At 41.9% G+C, this 19560-nt stretch overlaps 1 protein-coding gene across 2 annotated transcripts in view; it reads left to right on the top strand.

Annotated features, from left to right (window-relative positions):
- Positions 1–14037: 14037 nt before the first annotated feature.
- Positions 14038–19560, top strand: part of VSNL1 (visinin like 1) — a 139436-nt gene continuing 133913 nt past the window's right edge. Inside the window, exon 1 of one of the 2 annotated variants that reach the window (XM_032773961.2) lies at positions 14038–14312. The gene's annotated coding sequence lies outside the window, so the exon portion shown is untranslated. The remainder of the gene's footprint in view (positions 14313–19560) is intronic. The other variant, XM_032773960.2, reaches the window with a different exon arrangement.

Raw genomic sequence — 19560 nt, 5'->3', positions numbered from 1 at the left:
CTTCCCTATGTCACTAGCATCTACACGTACCACGACCACCGGCTCCTCCCCAGCACTACACATAAGTCTATCCACATGTCTCGAGAGATCTGCAACCTTCACACCAGGCAGGCAAGTCACCATATGGTTCTCCCGGTCATCACAAACCCAGCTATCCACGTTTCTAATGATCGAATCTCCCATTACTAACACCTGCCTTTTCCTAGCAACTGGAGTTCCCTCCCCCAGAGAGGTAACTTCAGGGCGTGAGGCAACCCCAGCACTATCTAGAAGGAGGGTCCCAACTATGGGAAGGTTTCCTCTGCTCCCATTGACTGCTCTGCTTCCCTGGGCCTTTCATCCTCCTCAACAGCGCAGGGGCTTTCTGACCGGAAGTGGGACAATTCTACAGTGTCCCGGAAAGCCTCATCAACGTACCTCTCTGCCTCTCTTAGCTCCTCCAGTTCTGCCACCCTGGCCTCCAAAGTCCGTACGTGGTCTCTGAGGGCCAGGAGCATCTTGCACCAAATGCACACATATACCACCCGCCCACAGGGCAGGTAATCATACATGCTGCACTCAGTGCAGTAAACTGGCTGGCACCCACTCTGCAGCGGGGCTTCTGCCTGCATTGTCTTCTAATTAATGAAAGGGTTGTTTAAAGCAAGAAGGTTTGAATGTAGTTTGGTTTATAGATTATAAGGGGAATAAAGGGAAACAGATAGAACCAGCACGGCACCCCCGCTCTCTTCCCAAACTCTCTTGCAAAACTCCCTGTTAGCAGCCCCTGTTTGCAAAGCTCCCTGGTTGCTTGTGCACTGCTTTATAAAGCCCTGGCCTGTGTGAATGCCCCACCCACTGATTAAGGCTCAGCCAATTACCAGAGGCTTCTAGCTTTCAGACCTTCCTTTGAAGCTCACAGCTTCCAACTGCCAGCCACAGCACACGGTCCTTCAGACAAACAACCAAACAAATAGATTGACAAACACAAGCTCAGCACACAGCAAGTAACCCCCAAACACAAACAAACACAGACTACAGACGGTCACTTACCCCAAGAGTGCTGTATTTGCTCCTCCTTCACCTGGAGAACTCCCTTGCAAAACTCCCTGTTAGCAGAATGTGGAGAATGACTGAAGGACTAGAAAAGCAGCAAAGAGTCCTGTGACACCTTATAGACTAACAAACATTTTGGAACATGAGCTTTCGTGGGTGAATACTCACTTCGTCGGATGCATGTCTGAAGGACTAGAAAACATCTTATAGTGATAGACAATGAGCTCAGTCTATTTAGTTTGACAAAGAGGATGTTAAGTAGCGACTTGATCACAGTCTATAAGTACCTACATAGGGAGCAAATATTTAATAATGAGCTCCTCAGTCTAGCAAAGAAAAGTAAAATAAATCCAAGGACTGGAAGTTGAAGCTAGACAAATTCAGGCTCAAAATAAGGATATATGTTTTTTATTATATTTTTAAAATACAACAAATATATAAAATCCAAGATTCATCATAATACATAAAGTTAGGATAAAGGGAAAGGAGGAGAAATAACATATCTATCTTCAGGGTCTATATTAATCAGAGACCTCTAAAGGGTCAGCCCAAATTGTTTTGAATTTTTTGGGCATTGCCCTTCTGTGGAATGCCAGTTGTTTGTTCACTGTGATGTCAGCCTGTCATAAACAGATAGTAAAGGGTTAACAAAGGGAACCAAAAACCTGACCAGAGGACCAATCAGGAAACCGGATTTTTCAAAGTGAGGGAGGGAACTTCTGGTTTTGGGTTTGTTCTGGCTGTTTGTTTTCTCTCGGCTATGAGGAAAGAGCTTTCTTTTTTTTCTATCTCCAAGCTTCTTTCTACCCTTCTGTTCCCAGGTGTAAGTACAAAGGTAGCAAAACAATAGGCTTTTATATGTTCTGTTTTGTATTTACATGTGTGGAGTTTGCTGGAATGTTTTAAATTGGATATCTTGTTGAATCAGACTGTTATTCATATTTTCTTATAAGCAATAGCCCTGTATTTGTCATCTTGATGCAGAGTTTATATTCTTATGTATTTTCTTTCTTTTTATATAAAGTTTTCTTTTTAAGACTTGTTTGAGTTTTCTCTCTGGGTAGGTTAAGGAGCAAGGGGAGGGGATTCTCTTTGTGTTAGATCTACGGAGGGTAGCTCGGCAGCACCACGGAGTTGGTGGGAGGGGGAAAGAGAGATAGGATCATCTCTGTTTCCTTGTATTTGGGGTTTGTCTCTTTGTGGAATAAGGAGACATGCTTCTTGGTATTGTGATGTAAAGAGATTGCATCAGTCACTCTAAGTCAGCCCAGAGAGGAAAGTCTGGGTGGGAGAGGGAGGGGGAAGGGAAGTGGAGTATTTCCCTTGCCGGTAGACTCAGAGCTTCTGGGTCTTGGGGGTCCCCCCAGGGAAAGGGTTGGGGAGACCCGGGAGAGTTGATCAGGTACTCCGAATCCTGATTGGTGGCAGCGAGATTAGATCCAAGCTGGTAATAAGCTTGGGGGAGGTTCATGCTAGCTTCTCAGTTTATGAACGCTAAGGTTCAAATCTGAGTAGGAAGCTACAACACAGCCATATCACTGAGCCAGGCATCAGTGGTTGGTGGGAATCAACTTTTCCATTTTTGAAAGATTACTTTTTTAACAACCAAAGCTGCATATTGGAACCATGTCACCTTTTTACAGGTAAACTTCATGTATCAGGAATATATCCAAGAACAAAAACTTACGGAGGAGGGCTCCAATTTAGCATCCAATATTCAAATTGGTCCTTTGACTCACCTCATACTAGAAATTCTTGATGTAAGGGCTCTCCCAAAAATATGAGCTTATGAAGCACAAAGGGAATATAACACCAATGTTTCCAAAAGCAGTCATCATCTATGAAGCCCATTGCGATTAGCTTACTTGGAGATCAGTATATTCAAAAAAGTGTCCTTTAGTGAAGAAGCCATAGTCTCGGGTCTACAGTTGCTTTTTTAACTTTAGATACATGTGTATTCCATGGAGTTGGAGATAACTGTGTATCCAAATCTCTATGCCAAGAAATTCTCAAATTATCAAACTTTGGCAAAGTTTTTGGGGTCAGAAAATTGTAAAAGGATACCACTGGTTGAGTAAATCCAGGAAGTTTCCTCCAACACAATAAAAGTTCTGGAGGTTGTGGAACTCCCAGTGCATCTGGTCCAAATACATTGGTAAGTAAATGCTTTACATGGAGAGAATTCCATGCTCCGAAGCAAGGCAAGCCAAATTGTTGCTGAAGATCTACAAATGGTTTAAATTTATGATTATAAATTGGCTGTGACAGTCAGAATTCCTCTCTCCATCCAATCCCTCCCCATCAAGGTTTTGACACTCATAGGCATACATTTTTAACAGTGAGAATACTATTGGAACAACTTAACAAGGGTCATGGTGGATTCTACATCACTGATCATTTTTAAATCAAGATTGGATGTTTTTCTAAAAGATATGATCAAGGAATTATTTTGGGGAAGTTCTATGGCCTCTGTTCTATAGGAGGTCACACTAGATAATCTGAATGGTCCCTTCTGGCCTTGGAATCTATGATTCTATGAACGTTTAATGTGAATACAAAGTGTTCTCATAAATATAGCTATGCTCTTGTCAGTATGTCCTTCTTCCGAGATTCCTGATTCAAGAGCACTGATTCATTACTGCTGTCTAGAAGTAAAATAAATTAACAAATATTTCTTCAGAAATTAAGACAATTATGAAAAGTTGTCATTATTATATTTGGACCCATAAGGGAAGGAGATGGACAGACATAGAGGGAGCTGAAAGAAAGAGAGCTGTTTACTATATTGGATTTATTATTCTGGTACCAAATCTGAAACCGACATGAAAGTGAGGCTTTGCACTGCCAGGCAGAGAAGGAGTGCTTATATATTTAAAGTGACAGGACATCACATTCTTCCACCCTACTTTAAAAAACTTCCCAGATATATACATATTATCATTTACATGGCTAACGTAAAACACTATATAACCTAACTAAAAGTTGCAGCTGGACTACTGCAGACTCTCAAATTCCAGGAATTATTCTGCCACGGAATAGCAACTCACTAACTAAACAACGTATAAGTTCAGGCGTACCACTGATTTTCACACTCTCTTGCGATAACATGGTGATAGTGGTGTGGCAGGAACAGTTTGAGGTAAAGGATCAACTGAATCTAGTACCAAAGTTTATTTAATCAAGTCATCATAATTAGAGTTGTAACAGAAGGTTTGATCAGAGGAACAGAAAGTCCTGCTAGAACATCCCCAGACTTGGGTACTTGTCAAGACTACAACTGGTCCATATGTTGTTTCCATAAAATACCATTGGATAGTTTAACTACAGACAAAACATGTTGCATGCATTTTACAAGTTCTCCAGGTACCCTTTTTATTCCACAACCCTAGTTGCGAATCCACAGTAAGTCTCCTACTTGAAAAGAATGATGATGAGTATCATATCATTGATCGATTTGCATAACTTGGGATTTGGCTACATGTAAGGCAACATCAGGATGTAGCAGATATCAACAGGTACACAAAGGCCACTTCAAGAAAAGTGTTGCAGGTGACTCCTGAGTAGTAACATGTGCGTTTTCCTGTAGGCAATAAAGAAATTGTCCAATTTCTGCTGATGACTCAGAATAGACTTGCTCACTCTTACGGCATGCTTAAGTGTTTGTACAAAATGTTCCACTAGTCCATTTGTAGAAGGATGGTGTGGAGCAGAATGTATGTGCAGAACTCCAACTGAAGATGGGAACCTCTGAAATTCTTCAGATTCATTGTCATTCGCCAAATATAATGGTAAATCAAATTGACTAAATAAGGTACAAAGATGTCCAGTGGTGTTGGTAGCTGCAGTAGAAATCACTCAGAAAATTTCTGGCCACTTTGAATGGGCATTGGTGCTGATCAAAAACATGTAACTGTTTAAAGGTCCTGCAAAGTCCACGGGAATACATGTTCAAGGAGTCTGAGGCCATGATGTGCTGGGCCAGGATCATGCTAAATTTGCTGACACATAGTACAGCACTTCGCTTTCCTCTCAATATTTGTGTCGTTCCCTGGCCTCAGATATGACTCTGGACTATGTCCTTCATCCACACAATGCCAAAATGACCTTCTTGAAGAGCTTCCAAAACCTGAGACTGAAGTGATTTTGGAATGATAACTTGCATTCCTCATAAGATGCAACCATGATTCACAGATAATTCACATTGATTCTTATGATCCAACACTGTACCTTGTAGTACCATTCCTTTCACAAGAGAAAGCACATCATCCTTAGCAATTTCTTTGTTGATATCTGTGTTAGTAATAGATAACCTATCCATCAAATTGAGATAAAATACTTTGTCCAAAGTTTCTTTGGGTTGACGGGAGCTTGGGCATGGAAGGCACAACAGCTCATTAGCATTGTCATGCTGAGTCCCTTTAAGGAATTGAATAGTATAGGAATGAGCTGAAAGTAGCAATTACCATAATTGCATAAGAGCAGCAGCTAATGATAGAATCCCATCTTTTGGTCCAAGAATTGAAAGTAAATGATCCATCAGCAATGTAAAATAAGATAGGAATGGAACTTCTGAATTCAAAAGATCATGCAGAGAGGTTCTTGTTCTATTTGCATTTATTTCTTCTCAGGCATAGTGAATGTTCTTGAAGCGAAGGCAATTAGTTTCTCCATGCCATCAGAATATATGTAGTAAAGAACTGCACCCACTTCATTAAGTAAGCCTTGTAAAATACCTGGGTAGTAGGTAAGTATTATTATCTCTAATTTACTAGGGATAAACTCAGACACAGAAAGGTTATGTGATCTAACCAAAATCATGCAACAAGGCTGGGGCAAGGCTGCTGAGAACAGAACAGAAGTGGGAAGAATTTAGATGATTAGTATTAATGTTATTTGTTTTGCCTCAGTTCTTATGGTCATTGCGAAAAAAGAAAATCTTTAGGAGGGATTTGAATATGAAGATTACATAATTATATGTATGTAATAATAAATACATGGATGTACGTAAAATGTAATTATGTAATCAAATGCAATTTGTGTTGATTCTTGATTGTATTATATATAATCTTTAGTCATAATGAAATTAATAACACTGGTCACACATTTTTTTTTCTCCAGAGCATCAAGGATTTCACCCCCTTGAATTGTGGTGTGTCGCCAGCAGCCTTGGTTAGTCAAAAAGCCCTGAAGCAGCCTCTTCTTGCCAATCTGTACAGCTGCATTGCTGCTTTCAATTTGCTGCACAACAGGCAAGTGAATCTTGGCCTTAAAAAACTGCTGCCAAGAAGGAGGGGGGAAAGGAGTAAAATGTAAGGGAAATCATTATTAAGAATGTATCACATGCATTGGAGAATATTAGGAAATATGTATATATAAATATATATTCCTTCTAGTTATATTTAAGCTGTTATCACTTCCTGTACAATACATATGAGCGGATGGGCCTGGCAAATGTTCAATACACAATGGAGAAGGGAAATGCAACCACTTAAAAGATACTCTGCAATTATATGTGTCTGTTAAAACAGGAAGATTAAGTAAAAACAAAACAAAGCAAAGCACCTCATTAACCACAAGCTACCTGCTGAGAGATTGACTACCTACAGATTCTCTTGGAAGACTCATGACTGCAGCTTTTAATGGCTGAAGTCTCTGTTCCTTGGGGTTGCACTGTGTGTTGAGGTGGGGGAGAAGAATGGAGGAAGCTGCATGTATTCCTGTCAGACTTTGCTCCTTTGCAAATTCTGACATTTCACACCTTTTTTTCTCTCCTTCAAAAATTCAAAATCCAGAGGTGCAATTTCTGACAAATAATAGAGTGCATGGCCTGCCTGTTATTATGTGTGTGTACAGTGCCTAGCATAACGGGGCCCTTTTCTGACCTATGTGCGACTGTAATAATAATAGTAATATGGAGCTGTGCCAGAAACTGAATTGCTTCACGAGCTTCCAGCATTAATGAAGGGGATGCAATTTATTACAGAAGCCAGAGAAAAATGTCAGATATTATATCTTCTGGTGCAGCACATTGGACAGGTGAAGGGATGCAATTTCTGACACACTTTTGTGTCATCCAGCAGATATGGCTTCTTACACCAGTCCTCTTTTTTGTCTCGCATGGAGCAATTTATGACAATTAGGAAATGCTACTTTCTTCTGAATGGAGAGAGAATTTTGTCTCAATCATACGCGCCGACTCCATGGCTGCTCCGGGGCTGAAGCACCCATGGGGAAAAATTAGTGGGTGCTCTGCTCCCACTGCAGACAAGCTCCCTTACCCCCCACCCCACCTGCTCCTCCTCCTCCTCCTCCTCCCCCTGAGTATGCTGCATCCCTGCTCCTCTGCCTACCTCCCAGCACTTTCCCCTGGCTGCCACCAAACAGCTGTTTGGTGGCGTGCTGGGGGGGAGGAAGGGAGGGATGGGGGTGGAGCGGAATCATGGTGCACTCAGTGGAGGAGGCAGGGCTGGGACAGGGAAGGGGTTGGAATGGGGGTGGGGCAGGGGTGGGAAGAGGCAGGGCAAAGGTGGGGCCGCTTGGAAGGGGTGGAGTGGGGTAGCTGGGGGCAGAGGAGGGAGGTCAAGCACCCAGGGGAAAGCAGGGAATTCGGCGCATATGGTCTCAACTGTTTAGCTTTAAGTCATAATAATTTAATGTTAGATTTTACATCTTATTTAGAAAATCTAAATGAGCGGTTCTCAAACTGTGGGTCAGGACCCCAACGTGGGCTTTGCTCCCCCCTCCTGGGGTTGTGTAGTAATGTTTGTTGTCAGAAGTGGGTGGCGGTGCAATGAAGTTGTGAACCCCACTTCTAAATGATTCTAAGCATGTTCCAGATAGGAGTAACTTCTGTGAATGAGTCATATAATGGTATAATTTATCAATATTCTGTTTAGAAAGTACATATAAGTGAAAAGTGAGAAAGGAGAGTCTAGTAGTTAGGCTATAAGCCTGGGACTCTAGAGACTCAGGTTCTATTCCCGCTCTACCACAGATTTCCTCTGTGATCTTATCACTCAGCCTCTCTGTGATTATATACTGTCTATAAAATAGGGATAATAGTACTTCATAGACATAATCTGAGGAATAATATTTTTAAAAGATGCTCAGATGCTATGGTAATGGTGATCATATAAGTACCTAAGATCAAAAAGTAATAAGCACCTAGTCTTGCATGTATACTTCTATCCCAACACATTCCTGTTCTATGAGAAACTCTAATTTATACTAAATACAAAAACTCTGAATCAGATTCTGACCTAATGTAAATTGCTATAGCTCCACTGTAGCCAGTCTGGTCTTAGTTTCAAAAGCCACTTAAAGTTGCTAAGGACTTGTCAACATAGTGCAGCAATGTGCACCAATGGGCTGCATACTAACAGGCTCATGTAAATCCTACTGGCACCCAGAAGAAGCTCTCCAGTGTGTGTTTAGTCCATGCCAATATGCTCCATGCGGGCTAGTTAATGCACTTCACATTGGTACACATTAAAATTCATACCACTCTGGTATGCATTGGCACATCATGTAGACAAGTCCTAAATGACAATGGTTTACATTATTTACAATGTCAAAGTACTCAATAGAGAAAGGAAATTAAAAATCTTACATTGTCCACACTAGGCCTGATTCTCCTTAACTTTACATATTGTGTGGTCATTTGCATCCATTTACAGTGAATGCAAAGTGAGTGCAAAATATTAACGTTCTAATCTGGTAATGTTTTACACCCATTTACCACAATCTCTAAGTGACTACATGAGGCAGAGGGCCGCAGAAAGCCAAGCGCCTTATTCTTACTCTGGCCTATTTTATCACTATTTATTATTGTTTGAAATCTTAACTTTGTTATGTTGTGACGATGCGGTTCTGGCGGGACCCAACTGAGAGTGCCAAATCAGGACCAATTGCTCAAACAGGGCAGTCACAGCCCTAGGCTGGGGTTTTTCACTTCTAAGGTAAACCAAACCAGCCAGACAAAAATGACTTCGGTTTCACCCACTGGCTAACCACAAGTCACACAAGCAATTTCCTTAGACACTCCAGTCTCCCAGTATGACCACCAGTGCCACCGTCCTGGATGAATGGTTATGAAACCAACACCCAGTAAAGAAAAAGGTTCTCTCGATCCAAAGGACCAAGCCTCAGACCAGGTCAATATCACATCAGATCTTATCCACAAATCACGCTGTTGCCAATCCTTTAGATCTAAAATCTAAAGGTTTATTCATAAAGAGAAAAAGATAGAGATGAGAGCTAGAATTGGTTAAATGATCAATTACATACAGTAATGGCAAAGTTCTTAGTTCGGCTTGTAGCAGTGATGGAGTAACTGCAGGTTCAAATCAAGTCTCTGGAGAACATCCGGCTGGGATGGTCATCAGTCCTTTGTGTAGAGCTTCAGCTTGTAGCAAAGTCCCTCCAAGGTAAGAAGCCGGACTGAAGACGAAATGGAGATGAGGCGTCAGCCTTATATAGGCTTTCCAGGTGTAAGGACACTCTTGTTCTTACTGTGGAAAGTACAGCAAATGGAGTTTGCAGTCACGTGGCCAGTTTCTGCACACCCTGTGCTGGTCACAGGCGTATTTGCCTCCTCTCAGTGGGTCTAATGTGTAGCTAATGTCCTTAATGGGCATCAGGCAGGCTAAGCTGAGCTGACACCAACTTGTCTGGGGTGTTACCCAGAACTGCGGCACCAATTTGAAATACAGACCGTACACAGCCAATATTCATAACTTTAACTACAAAAATGATACAGACATACAGATAGCACAATCATAACCAGTAACCCGTAACCTGGTCTTAGACAGCTTATATGATCCCCTTTACATAGAATTTGGTGCCCCTACAGGACCTTGGTTGCAACCCATGTTCTATATGGTCCCAGTTTATATTTACATATGTAAATTATTTCTTTTAAAAGATACATATATATTAAGATAGTTAATATTATCAGTTAATACATTAGTTGATTGAGAGCAGAATTTTTGTAAAATGTTTATTATTAGTTTCTTATTAATAATATTCTATGTTTGAAGTTTAATAAGAAATGTTTATTAGAGTTTTGATTTAAGGAAGAATTAAGTTTGCATATAGACTTGCATTGAGGTTTATCAGTGTAGTATTGGCAGGTATATTTTATTTACATAGATTTCTTATTCAAAAAGGTTTTTGTGTTGTATTTATACACCTCTACCTCGACATAACACTGTCTTCGGGAGCCAAAAAATCTTACAGTGTTATAGGCGAAACTGCGTTATAGCAAACTTTGCTTTGATCCACCGAAGTGCACAGCCCCCCACCCCCACCCCCCCGGAGCACTGCTTTACCATGTTATATCTGAATTCGTGTTATATCAGGTCACGTTATATTGAGGTGTATGGGGAGATTTTGGCAAACGAGTAAAGTGCCTAAAACCATTATGGCTTATTGTTAAAGGAGGCCTAGTCAGCAAGATGTAAATTGGCCATTCAGCAATCTCAGTTTGACCAAGACAGGAGGGGAGGTGGTTTTGGGTGCCACAGCAAGGGCAGTTTGACCCTGCATCCTTCCTGATAAGAATTTTGTTGATGTTGCTGATACATGCATTTTAAAAGAGCAGGATGTACCCTCAGGAATGTCTATTGGGGTCTGAAGGCTGAAAACTGTGGAAATACCCACACCTGGTTAATCAATAATCAGAAGGAACCTCTTGCTGGATCATTGAAATTGCTTACTTAACAAGGTTTCTTTAAGGGACATGTCATTCTATTACTAATGTATAAATAAGGGGAAAAAGCTTGAAATAGTTGGACTCGTTTGGGGACTCTTTTGAACTCTCTTTGGACTCTCCCTCTGGATACACCTTGCGGTCCCCACTGGCAGAAGATTTGGCCACCGGAAGCCTGCCACTGTGTCACTCGAAAGCCACACTCAGCTCTGGTAATTATCAAGGGTTGGGGGTGTTTTACTAATCTTGTTGCGGACGTGTAAGTGCTCGAGACTAGTAAAGTTTAGCTTTAAGTGAAAGCACTCTTGTGTTGTCCTGTTTGTGCCAGCCATCTATCGGTCGGACGACCATGTCTTCCCTGATTTATTTCCTGACACCTCCTTACACAGACTAAAAGTTACCAAGAGCTTTGGGTTGCAAGAACCCTGGGTAACAGAGGTAGAGGTGTATTTTAAAATTATGGATAAAAGAATGGGCTAGTGTTTTCAAAAGTGACTAGTGATTTTGCATGTTCCAGATTGGGAACAGCTAGATAAAGAAAACAGATTTTGTTTTAAAATGTGTTTGCAAATACATTTTAACAAACATGATTTTTAACAGGACTTTGCACCTTGCATACACAGGCCAAATCGTATTTTAAAACATATGACATGACTTGTCCTGTTTATAATATGGGAAAAATTCTGCCCATCTTTAAGTCAATGGATATTTTGGCATTTTCTTCTACGGACCCCTATACGCAAAACCCAGTTCAAAATTGTTTTAGTTAAAATATGTTTGGTTGTGTTTTAAAACACATTAGCTATTTGCCTATGCTAGACATGGGAAAAGAGGCCTGATTTTCAGATGATGAGTGTTCAGCCCCACGGCCCTTTCAAGTGTCTAAATTGGACACTCAAAAATAATAATATGGTTATACTGGTGAGAGACAAAGTAGTATAAATCAGAAACTGGATAAAAGATAGAAAATATTAGTTAAAAAGGTCAATTTTCATCATGGCTAAAAGTTAACAATCCAGTGCCACAGGATTCCATACGAGGTGCTGTAAGGATATGGAAAACAGGGTGAGCAATGAGGTGGCGAAATGCAGATGATTCAAAATTATTTAAGTTAATCAAGACTAAAGAAAAATGTCAGTAATTTCAGAGATCTAACTGAGGCAGGTGAATAAACAACACAAGAGTGGATGAAATTCTATTTCTTTTTATTGAGAGAGACAAGGTGGGTGAAGTAATATCTTTTATTGGACCAACTTCTGTTGGTGGAAGAGACAAGCTTTTGAGCTTCACAGAGCTCTTCCTCAGGCTGAAGAAGGTAACCAGAGTGTCAAGATAGACAGATAGATAGATCGATCAGATTGTTAAGCATGTTCATATCCTGAGACTGCCATGGCTATAACAATACTGCAAACATTACTTCTTATTTTAAATGTTTTTGTTTTATAAATTATGTGGTAAGTAATTTTATCTAAGTAAACTTCATCATCTTAAGTGGTTTTGAAACCAAGTTTTGTGTTTTGGAATTTTCTCACCTTCCTCCCCTCCCGATCTTTTATTTTTTTAAATTGTCAGAGTAAATAAAGATACAGTTTATAATGTCAAATAAATCAGATCCATTGAAAACTCTTAAGCGGAAGTATTGTATCTTCCTATGTATTCGTACAATGCCTAGCAGAATTCAGCCTTGAACTTGGTTGGGCCTTTGGGCACTTCAACAATACAAATAAATTAACAGTAATAATTCATGATGATTATTAACCACAGTTAAATCAATTGTGTGCAATTAAATAATAATATCTTTCTTCAAATTCTTGCTTAAAACCCTTCTCTGGTGTGATGCCTAAAATACCCTCAAAAATGGTCAGGTATCTGGTTTCCAATGAGTACTGCTTTCCACAGTTAGCATTATTTCCTTATGCTCCCTTTGTCTGTTTGTTGTATCCACCTGTAGTCTACGGTCTTACACTTTAGATTTATGCATTGCTTAATTTTATGCATTGTGAACAGTCAGTGGAACTATTCACACTGTGTAAAGTTAATCAGCCTGTGAATCTTTGCAGGATCAAGGGCGTAGATTATAAAACCTTCAGGGCAGGGATTGTCCCTTTGGTACATGTCTGTACAATGCCTACACAAAGGGGCCCTGGCCTCTAGGAGCTAGCGCAATACAAATTTTTAATGTTCATATTAATAACAATATAAAGAAGGGGTCAGTCACCTGTTTATCACATTAAATGAGGGAACATGGCTAGCTAAACTAAAAATAGTCAGCTAACATTCATTTTCTTATAGGAAGTTTGAAATTGTTGTGGAAATAAACTGTCAGTGACAATGCACTCTTTACATTCAATAAAACAGTCCAGTATGTGTGCAAAGACGGCACTTTTGTGAAAGCAATGTATTGCCTCAATATTTTTTTCTTTAACCACTGAAAGAATTCAGGGACAAAACAGATTATATTCCCCATCCATTTCAATGTTGAGTGATGGAAAACTGTGTGTAGTATTTGACAATTTCTTAAAGGTGACCTGCAGATGAAAGAAAAATTGAGTGTATTGAAGGCCTCAAAGGTGCTGTTCAAAATCAAAAGCCCCTCTTTTATGTTAGTCTGTCTTCCCTGTTTCTTTTCCTCTGCCCCCAGATATGCTCCCCAGTACCTTCCTTTTTTTGCTCCTTTCCACTCGTTCACCATGCATTTGCTCACCTGCCCCCTCCTCCTACATTTTTGCTCTTCCCCAACAACACATTTTTGCTCCACTCCCTGTTGTGGTTTTTGTCCCCTGGGTTTGTCCTTCTCATTTTTGTTTTTTTCGTGATTACCCCTCTTTTATCGCTCCCCAGTGTTGTAGCTCACGCAGGGCCGCCAAGAGGATTAAGGGGGCCTGGGGCAAAGCAATTTTGGGGGCCCCTTCCATAAGAAAAAGTTGCAATACTATATTCTTGTGGGGGCCCCTACAGGGCCCAGGGCAAATTGCCTCATTTGCCTCCCCAGCCGGCCCTGAGCCCACCTGCTTCCCTTTCTTAATGTTTTTGCTCCTCTTCCCCCTTTTTTTTTGGTCTTTCCCCCTGTTTTACTGATCTGGTCACTCTGTTTTTGTTCCTCCACTCTCCCTTCCTTGTTTTACCTCCCCCGCCCCCTTTGCTCTTTTCCTCTCCCGTCCCCTGCCCCTACACTCGGTTTTTCTCAGAGATCCGATCTCTGATGGCAAGTGAGAGCAGAAGCAAGGGCAGCAGCCTCGCTGTTGTGAAAGCGCATGCGCTTATCTCCTGGCGAACACAATCTGACAGTCGGGGAACTGGCAGCGCGTGCGCAGGCAGCTCCATCCAGCAAGGGAACCTTGAATTTCTCTGGGATTCCCGATCTGCAGTGCAGAGCAAAGCGGAGGAACGTGTGAAAGCAGCTGCTGGGCTCGCAGCGCGCTCCCTAAAGGGATTTAAGCCGCAGAGAGAGCGGGAGAGGCAGGGACCGATTCACCATTGATCTGAATTAAATACTTCTCTCTCTCTCTAAAAATCTGCCCTTTTGAGTTTTATCCTTTGCATCAGGTGACAGCACGCAACGCAAACTGTAAGTGTTCCCTTTGCTCTTGGATGCTAATTTAGGGTTCACGATGGGGTTGGAATTTCTTGCACGAATGTATCTTCTGCATGGATGCGGTGAAATGCATGGTTACAATAAAGTGCTGTCGGCTTTGCTTCATCCCGCTGTTTGCTAGCAATAAAGGATGAGGGGGCGAACATCTTGTGATAGTGAAGAGAAAGTGAGCTGTGAAGTGTTTGCCTGCACGATATTTAAGGATTAGAATTACTTTTCAAAGTCCGCTACGGGGTTTGACAATAGGGGGAGGGTGAGCATAATTACATATGATTTTTAAATCTATAAATAGAAACCTTTCCCTACATACATACATCTCTAGATGCAGATGGCGAAGTTCTGTTGCTGATAGAAGTGGGAGATAAAATGGGAGCGTTGTAAAGTGTCAAACTGTCTGACATCCTGTCGGTGCAGATTTCTTTTCCCCCGGAAAAGTGGCAGAAGTGTTTGCTAGTGAAAGTGGATGAACTGGATAGGATGGAAATAGAAGGAGGCTTTTGTGCCATATGTTAGTACTTAAAAGCTTAAAGCAATGTGGTTATCTGTGCCTCTTTTTAGCGCTTACAAATTACTCGTAACGAGCAAAGTTGTGTAACATTGCTTTTCCTTTCTTAATACTTTGTGTGCATTGTTGTTTTTATTGACCAAATGGAGGGAAATTGCGTCCACAGCAATCTGCCTTGACCTGTTTTAAGATGAGAGACTGACTGCTATATTGATTAGGATATAAATACCAACAACATCAAAAGCAGGCATTGATCGCTCGCTTAATAATTTGCGTTTGGGCATGTTTTTGCTGATAGCCGGAAGCCTTTGACATTTCTAATCACTTGAAAAGCAATAGAGAAAAGGTCATTATGTTTTCCAGTGCAAACAGACCATGCGAAAATTAAAAGGAAGATCAGTAGTCTCTGCAAGGTCATCAAACACATTGTGAAGAGCAAATTGCTAGAGACCCTTGCGATTACTTTCTTGATAGACTTGGCTCGTGTGACAGATGTTTCTTTTAAGTGGTCCGCCCTTTTGTGCATCTGCAAGCTATTTTCAGGAATAAGCTTTGGAATAAGCGCGCTCATCTCAATTCTTTTTTTATGTGGTAAACTGCACAGTGGATGTGCTGCGCTCCTGTTTACTTGGGAACAGAACGAGGTGAAAATGGAGGTGGGTGAAGATAACAAAAGCTGGTGTGCAATCCAAGTAATTTCCCACAGGAAGGCGGGAGAAGGAAGGAGAGGAGACGAAAGGAGAATTTCATTTCCAGAGATCAAAACAAAGGAGAGGCAAGTTGAGGCAGATCGGCAGAACTCGTGTGGAAATCGAGGCGTTTTTCTCGGTGACCCAACCAGTCAAGAAAGGAAGTTTCATAAAAGCTGCTGTCGCTTGACTGCTGTGTTCTGTGTTATTAAGAAATCTAGCATGTTTTATAGCTAAGGGACTGGGACAGGTCAATCTCTAAAGGAATTTAGGCAGGATGTCTCGACGCAGGTGGTACATACAAGGAAGAATGTGGCAAGGGCAGCAAAACGTGCACCTTAAGAATAACACGTTTTAAAATAACGAGTTAGAGAGCTAAAAGGAAACGTATTGTACCTCAAAAGTGGGAACTTCTCTTCTCCCCTTCTTTCATCCCTCCCAGGTATTTGGCCAACCTATAAGAGGCAAATTCCTGAAATTACAAAGGGAGTTTGTTAGCACATGAACAATTGTGTGTGCTCAGTACAGTTTTTTTTTTAAATTGTGCCTCATTCTGCCCAGAAGGGTCATGAATAGGCTGAAATATCCAGAAAACGGGATACAGGGGACCGTTTGGTAGAAAGAAGGGGGAAGACATTGAACACTTCTGGAAACCCCACATTGCGTAACAACAGCGGTTTAGAGCGAGATTCCTCCTCCCTCAGTATCTTAAAAGATGCCGCTAGAAATACATACCGGTCCTTCCCTAGCGTTTCTCCCAGCCCCCAGCTCCTCTCTGCACACCCATGACTCCTCTGCAGCCTCTTTACTAAAACACCAACAAGCCCCTCTGCACCAACTTGACCTTCCCTTTATTGCCACTGCGCATACCACAGATCTGGTAACTGCATACCTCTCCTCCATTCTGCAGGTACCAGATCTCCCTGCAACCTCCTCTCAGCACCCACCAGACCGCCCGCATCCCTTTACCAAAACCCAGCAGCTCCCTCTTTGCAGCCTCCCCCGCCCTTTATCTCCTCTCCGCATACTGGGTCCCCACTACAGCTCCGTGCACACGTTTCCCAGGCAGCTCTTTCTTTTCTCTTACTTGAGCCCTCCTGCAGTCCCCTCTCACTATACTTTGGACCTCCCCTGCAGTAATCCCCTCTGCACAGACTAGATCCCCGCGGCTTCCTCTCTGCAACCCCTTCTCTGCATACACCAGAGCCCTCTGCAGCCTTTTCTCTGCACACACGAGATCTCCGCGAGAGCCCTTTTTGCACATACCAGATCATCCCGCACCTTCTGGATCTGCAGGAATTAGACCCTCCTGGCCGTTCTCTGTACCCCGCAGATTCCTCGCCGTTCCTTCCTGTACCTCCCACCCCACAAACACCACACGAGCCCTTTCTCTTCTGCGGTTACCGGCTGCGCTTCCTTGCTTTGTCCCTGCGCCTCACAACCCATTGACTCAGAAGCTGTTGGAGATGTGGCCCTGCGGAACGTGGTCCTGAGGCGGAGGTGACAGATGCACCTTTCTGCTCCCCAGTGATGCGGGGCTGGGGGCTGGTGTGAAGATCACGGTGGGGTGCACCGTGCACCCTAACGTTATGTAACTGCACTGAATCAGCGGCGGTAATTGGCACGGCGAGGGGGGGGGGCTGCAAACCGATCCCGCTGGGGTCCTCCTCCACACAGGAGTTCTCCCCAGCCCCCTGCAGAGGGGGAGGATTTTTGTGACACAGCTGCCGAGGCACCAGATGCAGAGCAGCCCCGTTTCCTACTCATCAAAGTCTGTGGAAAGTCAGACCCTGGGGGCACCTGAAAACAGCTCCGAGCTGTGTATGTTTTCTGGGGTTGTGGAAAGCGACCTTCCCTTTACTGATGGTCCTCAGCTTCAGAACATACAGACCCAGCATCCCCCACGCCAGGTGCTCTGCGCTCTCCCAGATGCAGGTGGAGGTGGAGGCTTGGCAGGTTAGTTCTTAGCCTTTTATGGAATTCCCCAGGTCAGGGTGCTCTCCCTGGCGTTCTATAAAACCCATTAACATTGCAGAAGACAGTTGTCCTGTCCTGACGAGCAGGCTGAAAATGAATCACCGGGCAGCAGCAGCAGGAAGACTGATCTGTACTTTTGGCAGCTGCTGCAGAGCAGCAGCATGTGAACAGGCAGAGCAGCCTTCCAGCTGCTTCTGGCGGCTGCCTTCCAGCTTTCAGTCTCTCTCCCTCCCCCACTGCAAAAATCTTCTCCCCTCTCCAAGGTGGCCTCAAGATCCCATCTGCTACCGAGAGATAATTTAAAGGTATTGGTTTCAGAATTAATTTAGAATCTAAAGATTTTATAGTAAGTCTACTGGAGGAATTAGGGGCATCCCGATAACCGATCTTTTTTAATTAAGAGGAAAACTTTTAGATAACATATAACATTTTTTGAGGGGAGCAGTTTACAAAGATCGACGCAATTTTAATTACAAATGAAACATAATTATTTTCAGGCTTGTAATATGGCCAGTTAGTGAAATATTGAATCGATGTATTATTGCTATGCTGTTGCAAAGATGTTCATGAAGCAGATATATTAAAAGATAGAGGTCCTTTCCTAATGATTTAGATAGCCACAATGGTAACATTTTATAGCAAACATTTTTGTGGATCTGAATTCTGCTCTTGTATTAAATTGCTGAGCTAGAAGCATCATCAGTGGCCATGTATACATAAAAGCAATGGATTTATTAGGCAGAATCTGGTACACAACAAAATCTAGACAAACCAGAGCAACAGAAAGGTGTGAAAACAACCTGGATCTTCATAAAATTTATTCTCACCAGTCCCCTCAAAATATATTGTTTACACAGCAGTTTGTTTCTATGGCAAGCTCTCAGATATATACAGATATTTATACTATGGCTTCTTTGACAGTACGTATTTGTAAAGAAAACATTTTAGCAATATCAGTTCCATTGAAAAGCCTTCTGTATTATCCATTTTAAGGTTGGGGACTGAGAGTAATTTTAATTCATACTTTTATTACTTTTCTCCTTCCATTCCCTACTCTCCCAATAAATAAATTCATAAAGTAGTCTGAGTTGCTGTCATTATCAAGAAAAGAATTAAAAATGTCTTTAATCTTTATTACACAATACTCACCTTTTAAAAAAGGCATGCTCCTGCTCTCATTGAATTCAGTGGGAGTTCTGCTATAGACTTCAGTAGGAGCAGGGGTGTGAATATAATTATTCTTTTGAAAGGTCTTATCTTTTAAACACATACAGATATATGCCATGACATATAACTACACCTTTTCTTTTTTACCTTTGTTTTTTAGAAGTAGTCTGTGTGTGTGTGTCTGGGGGGAAGGGACTATTGAGGTAAACCAAGTAGATTTTTGGCTCCTTGGATTTTGTTTGTGCAGATGTAAGTCAGTATACATAGATCCCACATATGCATAAAAAATATATTTAATGAATGGATTAGCTACTCATAGAATAAACATCAAAATGTCTTCACACTTACTAGTAGGTTGCTTAGAAATCTATTAAGATGTTCTCTAGTTTGATAGGCAGATTCAAAGCCTGGGACTGTGGTAATTTGTCATGGTACTTAGCCTTTTCGGTGTTTAGTTCGTCACAGTGTTACATAACCATAGTACTGTAAAAGCAAATGTCAGAAATGTTTTCATTCCCTCTCCCCACCCCCAACCTATTTGTGTAAATCTACCAAGAAAAAAAAGGTACAACTTGACATCTTACTGTTTATATAATACAAACAAAGTCAAATCTTGCCCTGACCAGAACTGCAAGGCAAGTTGCCTAGGTGGATGGGTACAGTGTAGGAAACACAGTAACAGATGAATTTGTGGCTGTTGAAATCCTGGTGCCCAGGGTAGAATTCCTATGGCTAGGCATGATAGAGGAATCACCACAGGGCTCACTTGGGTTGCTGAAAGGAGTTGGAAGTGCCTCTGTAGCATATACATTAGCTGGCTGGAGGACTAGATGTGCCTTCTAGCTAGCAGACCATATCCTCTTTAGGGCCTGGTGTGTAAACT

Source organism: Chelonoidis abingdonii, chromosome 3 (assembly GCF_003597395.2).
Source record: "Chelonoidis abingdonii isolate Lonesome George chromosome 3, CheloAbing_2.0, whole genome shotgun sequence".
Taxonomy (NCBI): domain Eukaryota; kingdom Metazoa; phylum Chordata; order Testudines; family Testudinidae; genus Chelonoidis; species Chelonoidis abingdonii.
Note: the sequence above shows the minus strand (reverse complement) of the source record. Positions and strands in the feature narration are given on the sequence as shown.